Source organism: Temnothorax curvispinosus, unplaced genomic scaffold (assembly GCF_003070985.1).
Source record: "Temnothorax curvispinosus isolate PA1 unplaced genomic scaffold, ASM307098v1 QBEX01007734.1, whole genome shotgun sequence".
Classification (NCBI taxonomy): domain Eukaryota; kingdom Metazoa; phylum Arthropoda; class Insecta; order Hymenoptera; family Formicidae; genus Temnothorax; species Temnothorax curvispinosus.
The window spans coordinates 936,709-950,202 of record NW_020217514.1 but is presented as its reverse complement, the minus strand read 5'-3'; the positions used below and the strand labels follow the sequence as shown (position 1 = coordinate 950,202).

Below are 13,494 nucleotides of genomic sequence, written 5' to 3'. Positions count from 1 at the left end.
TCTACTTTGAGTGCGTGCCTTGTGTGATAACGAGAAAGATCTACACAATAAGGGAAATACTCCCTGCAGAAGTCTCGAGGTTCAAGCTTTTTAACATCGCCGCATAGAGTTCGCATTGCATCATTTTTATATATTCTCAAATAAACCGAAATCTGCATCATTTGTAAAAGTAATAAGGACGAAGAAAATTTCTCCTTTTCATTATTAAAATTCTTCGTGGGCTCGTTGTTCACTTCACGGTTTTTCGTGGCAACGTGAATATTATTATGAGAACAAGAGCCGTAAAATTATAATTTGGGATTCCTTACGATTAGATTACATTATATCTCTAATGTGTCACTATTTTTCACATTGTTCTGTTTTATCTGAAACATTATACAAAGCGTGTATTGCGTACATTAGTTAAAAGAAATAAAATTTTTATTTTTCATGTATGACTGACTTATTGCTGATATATATCACTGATGCGCTCTTTGAGTTTTAACAAGATTGATTGACGCGCGTTTTTATATTTTGATCAATATACAAGATAATTATCTGTTGTTGTTATTTAGAATTTTAGAATATAGAAATGTATTATAAAAAAGTAATAATTTAGAATTTATAATAACATTTATAAGTATGACAATCTGATTTAAAGTTTCACGTTTTCAGGTTTTACAATTAATTATTTCATTCCTCAACTCAGCGTAGACTCGCATGATTTTTATTTTACGTTTAAAAATGAGATTTTTAAACTATTTGCATTTCGTGATATAAAACTCCATTCTGAATAATTTACATAATACAGTCGTGAGACGAGATTTAAGTAATAATCATAAACACGAGAGCCTTAAGTTTTTATTTCGCTTGTGCTAAAATTTGTAATTTAAATCAAATGACAATACTATCCTATGTAATCTTGCATAAAAAAAAAAGATTTTGTAAGTGGAGAGCTTCGACTATATCCTTCAGTAACTTCAAGGTGTGCTCCACTTAATAATGGGAAGAGGTAACCTCAGATTCTCCCACGAATACTTAATGAAATCGTCACGAAGTTACCAAGAATCGAGACAAGTTTATTCTCGGGACGTTACCGCATCTTTCCTATCTCTTCCGCGTAACACCAGAGAATAATACAATTTTCAACGAGAAATTACATTTAAATACAATTCTGCAAATTTTTTACAGCAATCGCAAATTGTTGACAATTATTTTTTCATTCCCAATAAATCTGTAATCTTTTTAAAATTTGCAATTAAATATTGATTATCTACTAATAATTTTTCTCACGACTTACTTAGCGCATTTACTTATCAATGTTGGTTTAACAATTAAAGTAATTTATAATGTTGGTTTATGTTCTACAAACATAATTTTATTGCGACAAAAGGACTCAATCTTTAATTACTAAAGACCCGTTTATGGAATTTATTAAACAATAATAATGACAGTTACACAGGCAACTAATTAATAGCACCGAAGGGTACAATTACCTCAACAGATTAAAACTTTTGTATAACTAATTTTGTCCTGCAGTTAATTAAATCCTTATTTGTACAATTGTTTTACGTAACGATGTTATAAACCACAGTAGACAATAAATTGAGCCGTGTTTAATTATACAGACAATTTACAAAAAATGGTAAATTGTCCCAAAGCCCAAAATAGTACAGTTGGTATAGTTTTCTACAACGAATGTTGAATCCTCTTTCTTTACATCGATGACATCGAATTTGCCCGATGCTCCCACGTGCACCGTATTACTTATCCTAAGAATGAAACCGTTATCAGAATTGCAACGTCTTGAGTACCGTTCTGGAATTCTTAATGAAACGGTCACGAGGTTCCTGAAAATCGATTTACTCATTCTCAAATACGTTACGATCATCCCTCATTCTTACCGTTCGCTCCTTAGGGAGCTTCAAGCTACCGCATGAAAAGAAAGTGTAATCATGAATGAAAATCGCTCAGACGTGCGATTATGAGCTCCATATATTGCAAAGAAGCAATAAAGCGTCGGCATAGTGCAAAAGTTGTACTGACTTTTGAATGGCGCCAAACTACACGGAACGCTTTTACATTTTTGTATTTTTATCACTCGAAAAAGTTCTCAAATAGCGAAATATAAAACTTTAAGAATGTGATATAAGAATTACGCGAAAGTTGTATAAAAACTCGTTTACAAGATTCAATAATCTCTTTTCTCTTATATAAGTTATAATAATTTTAGAATAATTAACATTTAAAAGAACAATCGTTTTCCGCAAATAAAATAGTTATAATTAATGAATTCTGCAAATAATAAAGTAATAAATAATTTGCTCACTCTATCATTGTTCTGTCGTCATCCGATGACTTTCAGGGGTTCTTCTCCTTTTCTCTTCTCAGATTTATTCGTTAATAATACGCGCAAAAACAGGATTAATTTTATCGTTCGCGTATATCAATACACGAACAGAATAATCGCAAGGTACTTTGCAAAGCACTCTCGATGTTAATCACATGCGATGCTCGCTTTATTGTACTATTGTATACATTCTGAATCCCATCGAAATACAATCACGGAAATATATGAAGCTCTATGATTCGTTCGACATTCACAAATTTCGCAAATTACAAACAAAATTCCAAACAGCAGAGAGTTTGGACAAATCACGCTATATATAAATATGCCGAATTTATGTCACGCGATTGACAAATATTTAAAACGGTCCTATATATAGCCGTCCTTATTAATGATGTAATTAATTATTAATTAAACTCGAATCAATATGTGTATTGGTTATCTAAATAAGCGAAAAATTCAAAGCGCAGTACATCTAAATATAATATATCCGAAAAATTCGAAGCAAAATATAAATTTATTTCTATGAATAAATCGCGTAAAGCGCTTGCAAACTAAATAGCTAATATATTTATATTTGTTAATGGTTAATGGGCTAATTATATCGACTATTAATTATATGATAGTCGTGCGTGAGCAAAAAATATAATATTTGACGTGCCTTTACTTTATGTGTGTGATATATATTATATAATATATAAATATATTTTATTTTATTTTATTTTATTTTAATTAATGCTAGCTTTTACGATGCTAAAACTTTTTTTAACAGTGTTTCAAAAAACAACCAACTTATACAGAGTACCTATTGCAAAAAATCTAATAAGACGCTTTCCTGCGTCGTTTTATTTTTAACATAAAAAGCATATCTTAAAATAATTGCTCCTTTATACTTGCTCGCAGACACATAAATAAATAAATTTCTTTTCAACTCTTACTTACGAACAAATGTTTCGCAAGAAAGTTTATTTTGCTCTTTATTTTTGTCGTTCAGCCATGAATTAGAGAGATAATTCTTTCGATAAATATAAAAAAGTCACTCTTACAGAATTGATTCATCAAATAAAATACCCGAAAAATGATGTAATTCTGGTTCTCGTATTCCTCAATTGATCGATGGTGCGACGTGCGACACATCTTTTGAAACCCTGAAGTTTGCTACTGACAGTTCATACTTCTATAAACTGCGTTCCGATATTCACTGCCTATTATGATATACTGAAAATATGTAGTTTGAGTTTTGAGTCACGTATAAGTAAGTACATTATAAATTTTCCGTACTGGCGGTGAATATCGGAACGCAGCCATAATAGTCAAAGATTATAAATATTTCGTAACGCTTGGCACGCTACGCTCGGTATATTTGCCTGTGTACGGCATACCGCGCGCTGTGTCGTCACTCGCGCGATAACTTTCGGGGAGAGGTTACTCCCCCGCGCCGCGCCCCGCAGCGCCACGGGACGGAACGCTCGGAAGCTCCCCTCCCTACAACCACTTCTCCTCGGAACGTCGTCGTGGCAGGTATCGGGAGACGCAAGCGCGAGCGTTGCTTCCAAGTAATAATGAACTCGCGTGTTCAACTCTCACAATCAACGCCTCGTAAGCATATATCGAAACGGCGCGGCGGCTGTATTACGAAGCATCGTTACAACCGTTGATCGTCAGCCCGCACTATTAAAGACTCGTAAGCGAGGCAGCAAGGTAACGCGATGGTTATGTATCGTAATGCTAGGTTAAGTATCTCGCATGATTGAATTCGTTTAGAGTGGAAAGCGATAGAGATCGAGAATTATATAAAGTATATCGAAGTCGAGTATTACGTCTCGCGTCGCGCCTTAACTTTCCCATCTAACGTGCTCGTTATTTTTGAGTTGAAATGAAGCGGATTCCGCGGATATATTGGAGTAATACGAATCGACAGATCGAATAATGAAAAGCCATGACGTATCAGCTGTTTCGCGAAATTGATAGGAATCCAAATTTATCGCGCATGAAGTCGGCAAAACGACGTGACGTATTTTTGAACATCGTACTCCGTGCGAATACTCTTCTCTCTCTTTTCTGTATTTATTTATTCTCTCATATTATAATACAAGATAATAACGGCTCTAAATCGTAATCGTACATTATTTGAAATGCAGAAAGTATACGGAGGTAGAGCTGGGAGCAACAGGTATAACATTGCCGTGGCGAATGTCGCGTGAAGTAAGCCGTACGATTTTCAAATCTGTCGTTGCCGGAGCTCGCGGTATTCGCGTGACGTCGCGGATCTTATTGTTAGCTTCGGACGTTTTGCGACATATTTCTCCGTCGTAAAATGCAGTAAAATGCGCGATCAAATCGGGAGTGCCGTACAAAGTATAGCGCGCGCGTGAACATCATATTCTGATGGTAATTAGTTTTTGCTGATGGTAATTAATTGTTAATGTTTAATTTTAGTGTGTGAGCCAATGGAAGGTGCCACGAAGAACCGCGGCAACAGACGAACGAAAAAGAAGAAAGAGATTCGAAAACGTCGAGTGACAACGGAACAACGGTGCAGTTAGTAACAATTATTAATTTATTATTTATTGGTTATATAAATTGTTTCTCTGCGATAATATAAATAATATAACATGATAAAATGACAAGTAAAATTTGTATAAGTAGAATTTTTATCGAAAGTACATTCGTAATTCGCCAACGATATAATAAACATTAAAAGTTTATTTTATCGACTACAATTGGCAAGTAATTATTGTGACGATTCGACCATTGATTTTGGTGCGATTGATCATCAAGATGTTAATAATCTTTGATACTTATATATATATAAGTATCTCATTTTTAAATAATTTAAATTAAATTAAATTATAAATTAATTATTTATTAATTAAATTATTTTCCGCAATAGATTTAATAATTTAATTTAATTTAAATTATTTAAAAATGAGATGCCTATATATATAAGTATCAAAGATCATTAACGTCTTGACGATCAATCGGACCAAAACCAATGGTCGAATCGTCACGATGATTTATACTTGCCAATTGTAGTCGATGAAATGAACGTTTAATTTTTAGAATTTTTATATATTTTTATCATAAATGTTTAATGTCTTCGAGTACGAAGGACAAGAATATGGATTTCATCAGCGATTATAGCTGTTAGTAATTAATTATATACAGATGATTGTTTGGTAGTAATTTATTCACAATTCAAATTGCCGTGAATTTATGAATCATTCATATTTCAAGATATTTTGTTCTGAATATTTCAATTGATACACTTTTGAAATAAAATCTATGTAAATCTAAATAACTGTAAATACGAGTCTAGACTTTTAAATGTTAGTAATTGCAGGATACAATAAAAATGAAAGGAACAAAGCACGCGGGTAAGATTGAAACATTCAAGAAGCTTTATCTGTGTGCGGAATTTTATTTCGAGATATTTAATTTAAAAAATCGTTACGACAGAAGAAAATGCTCGATTTTTTTGAAAATAACCGATTAAAATTGTAAACGTATTATCAAAGTTTTTTCGCGGTGCATATTTTATATCTGCCGGTATTAGAAAGTACCGAACTTCCGCTATAAACGCGCAGTGTAAAATGTTACGAGATGTTCTATTTGGATCGATCCCGCTCATTTCGCGCGCTTTATCCTCTTCGTGCCCCGAAATTCTCGGTGGGGCGACCCTACAGAGAAATATTTGATTTTGAATGGGGATGCATCGGGGCGATTCCGCGAATATAAGGCGGCTGAATGGTATACATAATACACTCCCAGTCGCATCCGAGCGACTAAGGATTGGTTGGAACGTGGCCAGTTGGCCGCGACCCAATCCGTTATTTCATTCTTTTCGAATCCACCCTCTGTGTACCACCGCGTGCTCCCTCCCCTCTCCCCCTCTCCCTCCTCCCCCGCAAAACCACCCCAAGTGCGCCCTACGTGCAGGCTCCCAGTGCCACACCCACCACTGCCATCGTCATCGATAACAGAGCATGTTTCGTCTTCCCTTCCGTTTTTGCCGCCAAATGAATTGCGCAAGTTAACGGGCGCACACGTTTTTACTCGGAATTTAAAACTATTCACGCCAACTATTCACATTTTTACAATAAAGCTCCATATGCATTTATGACATCTAAAAAAAAAATACATTAAATCTTTAAAATGGTAAAATATTTAGAAATACAAGCGGATTGTGAATACTAATAACTATTAGTCCTAGTCCACAATAGGTGTTTTAAGCTGTAAGCCCTAAGAAATTGATCGATCACAGTCAATTATTTTCCTCAAATTCAACTGTGATTAAACAATTTCTTAAAGCTTTAGGGCTTATAACAGCTATTGTAGACCGGGACTTATGTGTCTTTCTCTCGATCAAGATCGTGTAAATATAGTTTTGTTCTTACGTTATTTCATTCTAGCTGTTCTTTACTACGTGCAAATTTATCTTGGTTCTTACATTCGCTTTTCATTTTTACTTCACCATCACAAGTCTTGTTCACAAATTACTGTTTGTAATGCAAACGCGCAGTTTCTAATATTGTCAGATTATATCATCTATATTTGTTCCTTTTGTATGAAAAGATAAAATAACGTAAGTTTCGACAAGAGTTGGTATAATGCATAATAAAATTTAATTAAGATTTGATACAACAATGCATATATAATATATATATAATTTTCTTACGAAAATTGTCAACCTAAAGAGATCCATTGTCAAAATGGCATTGATAAACGGCTTCGCAAGTTATATTTTCCAATTTTCTTTCTCTCTTTTTTCTTTTACGTCGCATCCTCACGCATTTTTACCGTTTTCGTTCCTACACAAAGGTTGCACGCGCGAGAAGTGTTGAGAGGCAAAAAAATTGACCTCGCGTTCATGTTCCTTTGGGCGAGTGTTCGGTTTAACGTTTGCGCGCTCACGATATATGGCAAACAAGAGCGTAATAAATGGCATATGGGGTAAAAGACCACACGGACATATTGATTTCGCGATGCAAGCGTTATCCTCGTTCCGCTCGCCTACGTGCGATCAATCTTCTCATTTTTACATGTAACGCCGTATGTGTGCCAACGTTACGGAATATGTATCTCGATAGAATTTTTCGATTTTTCCTGTTGTGCGCGAATTGACTAATAATACGTTGGAAACATCAAAAATTGCAGATAAAGACTTGTAAATCTTAATTAATTAGATTTGCGAGTTTATTTATCATCGTGTATCGTATTAGTTCTTACATTTTATCACTATATGACGTTATGTACATACATGCCATGCTTTTTTAAATAATTATTGTGATATTTTAATCAATGCGGGTCAGGCAGAGAAATCCGATAATCAACAAAATAAAACCATATCACAATTAAAATGTTTTTCCAATTAAAGCATCGTGACATGAAATGAATAACTGTAGGGCTCTCAGAGAAAACACGTTGTATCGTTATTGAATTAAATTTCGATTATTGCGAACGTTTTGAGGACAAAGGTTGATTATGTACCTACATCTTTTCCATCAGCAACCGATTACAATTTGACGGATGTCGATTGTCAATATACGGGCGTATTATTATAAGATTAACAAGTCGTATAAAATTTATGTTCTGTCAGAAACGGAATAGTTCATCAATCATCGATTTACAAGATAAATACTAAAATTCAAACTCACGCAAGAACCGCGCGATCGCCAGTTATCATTGTTAACTGCTGATATATTTGCGATCATTAATTACGAAAAATTAACAGAGATAATTTATGGTTGTTCAAACAAACGTTGCCGTAACGGTGCCGCCGCGAGCGATTTCAAGAGAGAATTCCCAAATTTTGCATACCGCAAACGTTCCATTACGTTTCCGCTACACTTCGTTGATCTAATTCGTATTTTCACTCGGTTTGCTTTGTCGGTGGCTCAGTGATGATAATTAGAAACTGCAATCGCGATAATCGTCGTCCCGCGACAGGGCGTTCTGAATTAAACTGCCGTTTGCCGACGGCGGCGAACCCATTGTCGATTTGAGACTCAGCCGCGCGACGTTACTCCCCGCGCCGATGTAAACGCGTTATTGCCTGACATTTGGCAGAGTCTTTTCCCTTGAGATAGTTTGCGAAGATGTTCTTGGGAAGATGGTTCCACACTCGTGATTCTCGTGACGTTTCGGACTGAGAAACGATCCTGAGTTGTTCTTTCAATTCTTCCCAAGGGCTCAACCCTTTAACGGAAGAAAAGAAAGGTATAAAAGTGAGAGAACGAGGTGCGAAAAAAGATGTTTTCTGATGCACAGTTACGCGAAAGAGCTGTTTAATCTTTAACGAGATCTATATAGGTGCATGCTTTCAGTAGTATGCTATAAACTTTAAATATTCCAGCGAAATTTGATTCTGACTTGGCAATAAATTATAGATGAAACATACAATGATCATTAACGCGATTGCGTTCTTTTCGATGCATGAGAGGAATAAGTGAAAAATTACTAAAAATATTACATTGCTGTGATAATTAATTCCTGATAATGTCAATAGCACATATTTTTTTATATTTTTAAAATTTTAGATAAATACGTTGTACATCTTACGCTGTACATCTGCATTTTTTTAAAATAATATATGATAAATAAACAAAAATATGTAATATATATATATATATATATATATATATATTATTACCGGTTCAATATATTTGAGTACCATTTATTTTCTCTTGATAGACAAGATCGCGGCTCGATCGTTGTTATATCATTAAACTTATACCAAAGCCAAACCAGTAGATTGGCAATCGCATTTCCCGACAGATTAATACGGAATAACTCTTGTCAGACTATTGGAAACGACCTATATTCAATATCTCGTAATTGCCACAACCGCCAATTTCTGTTTTGTACCACTATGGATAGTACGCTGTGGGCAGTTTCGGACTTTTCATAACTATTATTGGCCTCAATAGACATGTAAATTTTTTAATTATTTTTCTGCCAAAAATCTGACTAGGTTTAAAATAAAGCGTGCAAGAAAAGTAAATGCGGGACAAAAAATATATTTAAGATTGCGGGAAGAAAAATATATCTATTGTTAATTTTAATTTCTCTATAATATAGCAAAACACACAGATTTAATAATCGTTTTCAAATCTAATAAACCTAATATACTTAGAAATGTCTGTATTTTATAACATCTTTATCGTTTCGCGGAATAAATTAAATACGCAAAGATCTCGTAAATGTATCTCGTACATGCTGTAATTTTGACGAAATACAGTTTTTGAAGACTACTTAATCTTGACGATGATTATGCAATTACATCAACAGCGAAAATAGATGATTGCACACTGTGATGCGTACCATCGAGAAAGGCACAATGATAACCGTAATTACTCTAATAAGTAGAACGTTTAACCTACTTACGAATAATTCATCAATTTCTACTAACAATACATTTTGTACTATGACCCACTTTTGAATATGTTACATAGTTATAAAACTAAAAACGATGCAATATGCATAATAAATCAATTTAAGATAAAGGTAAAAAAATAAGTATATCAACCATTTAAAAAGAGATAGCAGTTTCATACAATATTTAAAATGAAAAATATTATTTTAACAATATATATATATATACAATCGCAATATAGTTTTATTTGTTATTCCTATTGTAACATAAAGTTATATACTTCCATTTCTAATTTTTTATTTTAATATCTTTTTTAGATTAGCCAAAAATTTAACTAAAGTAAAATTTATAGAAAATAAATTCCGGGTTATACTTACAAATTACATATTGTTAAAATTTAATTTTGCATGTAATAAAACCAATTTAATAATTATTCACAAACATAACAACCCAATAATTATAAAAATGTCGGTGTTTTGTAATATTTTTGTTCCTTTTGCGAGAAACGTTTAATACGCAAAAATAAATATAATATATCTATAATATCATATGTATGTTTGTCGAATTACAATTTAAATAAATATATCTCTGTTAAGCTTTCGAAACGCTTTCGACTGAGAATAATTAATAATTATTTCAGACAATGCTAACAAATTCTGAAAACAAAGCTCAAAGTGCGACAATAACCCACTTATCGAAATTATTTTGGAAAACAGAGTATATATAACATACGGCATGCCTTTATTTTATAATACATTAAATATTTTGTAACGATTGTTCAGCATTTGTCTATGTACCGCGCGCTGTGTTATCGTTCGCGCGGTACATTCGGGCACCTTATGTGAACTTAGCACCCGACTTTCATAAAAAAAATTTTTCGTATGTGCATTTGATTACGCTCGGTTTGTACCCGATTGTACCACAGGTTATTTCATTTGTCACCCGCTTGCAGATTTAAAATATCTCTAAAAATGACAAAGTTACCCTTATACGAATTTTCAATATCTCGTATTTCCACTGTACAAACAAAATAAAAACTGGTACAAACGAGCACAAACGGATGCTTAATCGAATGGCATTTGGAAGATTATTGTATTTCAAAGTAGGGTGCTGATGATTTTTTAACCCCCCGTAACTTTCGCCTCTTTGAGGGGTACAAACGAAAATAACCTGGATTTGCCCGTCATTTAATGGTAAATGAGTACGAATCGACAGATCGAGTAACTCAATCAAAAACCATAATGTATCAGTTTAATAATACCAGTATCTCGAGAGATTTATTTGATCAAAGTTCTATCGCGCGTATAGACAAAGCGGAATATATTTTCCGATTATTGTATTGTGCATATTCTAAGTTCTCTGCCAACTTCTTTTTAATTCGTATATTAATTTTTTTATCTTGTAACGTAAGATAGTAATTAATTTAAATGTTTAATATATCTGTTACAGGTATGGCATTCGACAATCGTATAACGTAGTACATATCGTAACGCGGAGTGTCATAATTATGTAATTAGTACGCTCGTGCAAATTAACCATAAGTTTTCGCGTGTGAATTTTCGCGAGTGAGTACCATACAACGAATCTGATTGCGAGAGGAGGAAGGGGCCTGGGAGGCATCGAGCGACAGCGGAGCAACGATAAGGTGAGTAACTTACTTTTTATAAATTGTCACTTAAAAAATTAATTGTCTATTTATTTGAGTCATTTATTTGATAGATTAAAGTGAGAGCTAGAGAAAATGGCTGTTATATTTATAAACTTTGATAAGATGTAATATATAAAAGAAAAGATATTTTTGAAAATTAAAAATTACTTTATTAAATATTTATTTAAAGAAAAAGAGATGAATAAAATTATTTTTATAGAAATATTAATTACTTTGAGCACGTAATAACTTCGATTTACGTTTCTATTTCACAGTTCAACGTGGTTACTAATGCAGTTTACAACTCCGCTGCTGCGCATCGTATCAGTGAGTCAAATTGTCTTTTATTTTATATTGGAGTAACGGATTTGTGGAAATTAAATTTAAATTTATCAAGTTAACAACATAGAAATTGCGGATAAATGTTACGATTCGTACAAATCCGTTGTCCTAAAATGGATGGGTCAAAGTAGATTAAAGATAGATAAATGATTGTTGGTTGACCAATTTATTCACGGAATTGCTCTGAGTTTGTTAATGCGTTTCGGAAACAGAACATTAAAAATTAAGATGCTCGCCAACAGCGAGCGGCGAAGGAAAACCCTTGCAAGACGCACTTACTTTGTCTCGCTGTCATTCATGTGCTATAATTTATCACTCATATATCTATCGCACTCGCGCCGCATGCGGAATGAATTTCAACTGCTCGATTGTATCCACGATATCTCCGGTACTGTTCACGCCCGCAAGGCCCGAAAACCACTTAATCTTCGTCGAATGGAACGAGGGACCGCGGGGTAGATAGGCGGGGTTTTGTGAGAAATAGGAGGTAGGCGAAGAAAGGACGGGGAATGACAGGAAGCAGTTGCATTTGGAATTGCACACTACGAATCGGACTTTCCGGCACGAGCCACCGCGGATATATTGTTCGCTATTCCAAAATCTATAATTTGTTATCCCTATAACGCAATTACTAATAAGTCAAGCGATTTGAACGGAACTGATTTAGGTTCCAATAACCAAACCGGCCAAAACGACCGAAATCAGCGCGGATATAAATCATCGGCCACGTTTCCCCTGATATTGAGATTTACCATAAAAGCTTGTCAATGACGGTCAAAATCGGAAAAGCTCTTTGTGGATGAATGATTGATTGCTCATTGCAGAATAGTCTGTTTTAACGTGCTTGGAAATGTCGGTTTACGAATTACATACTTTACTGCATATGGTTATACGTTCGGACTGACATCCTTTAATCCTCTCACACGTTTATGCATCATAAATATGTATATTAAAGAAACTACTGCGTAAAAAGAACTACATCGTAAACTAACATATAAAACAAGCCTACTGAGAATATACTTCGTTCAATCATAGTTTGATAAGCAAGTACTTTTTGCGACAGTATAGAGTATAAACTACATTAACGTTAGCATATACGTCACGAACATTAAACGTATATTAATCCAACATTGCATGCACAAATGCACAGATGTAGTAATGTTTTTTTTGTACTTGAAATAATTTTTGCGAATGATTTTGTGTTCCTTTATGTAATTCCGCAAATAATTAGAAATTATATCAAGTTTCATGTTTTTTATATCTTAACATTAAAGCTGATACATACGATGATACGTATGAGAATTAATTAAAATATAATGAATGCTAACGATATTATCTATTGTTCTATCAGACCAAGCTTTATGATTTTGCGGAAGAAACTGGCGGCACAATTTACTATAGTTAATTATTTGGAATGCAACTATTACATTTAAGGAAATTGATCTGGGTATAATCGCTAACTGGTAGAATAACCAAAACCTGACCCCTTCCTTTATGCGGTAACCGCATACGATGGGTTAGGTAATTGAAGTGTCATGAAAGGCGTCGGTATGCTCGTTGGTTTAATCGGGAATCTTCATATAGCACCATCGTGGACAATCTCGTTGAAACATAGCGTCCTTGATTAAAGATACTTGCTTATCAAACTATGAACGAGCAATTGAAGTCGAAAGAAAATGACAATTATTATCGATATTAATCAAGCTCTATGCTAACTTCATGTTATTAACTTTATATTTATAATTTTATTAATAATTATTACAGGAAGTTAATTACTTTTTGATAATCATACGTATAATACCG

The 13,494-nt window shown here is 33.8% G+C and overlaps 1 protein-coding gene and 1 long non-coding RNA gene across 3 annotated transcripts in view; one reads left to right on the top strand and one right to left on the bottom strand.

The window, feature by feature from the left end:
* The window catches only part of LOC112457340 (neuronal acetylcholine receptor subunit alpha-7-like), a 192,709-nt gene that overhangs the window by 16,849 nt on the left and 162,366 nt on the right, over positions 1-13,494 (bottom strand). The window lies entirely within an intron of this gene.
* LOC112457343 overlaps positions 11,249-13,494 on the top strand; it is a 75,295-nt gene continuing 73,049 nt past the window's right edge. Inside the window, exons 1-2 of the long non-coding RNA XR_003041087.1 lie at positions 11,249-11,346; positions 11,625-11,676. This is a non-coding gene — a long non-coding RNA (uncharacterized LOC112457343). The remainder of the gene's footprint in view (positions 11,347-11,624; positions 11,677-13,494) is intronic.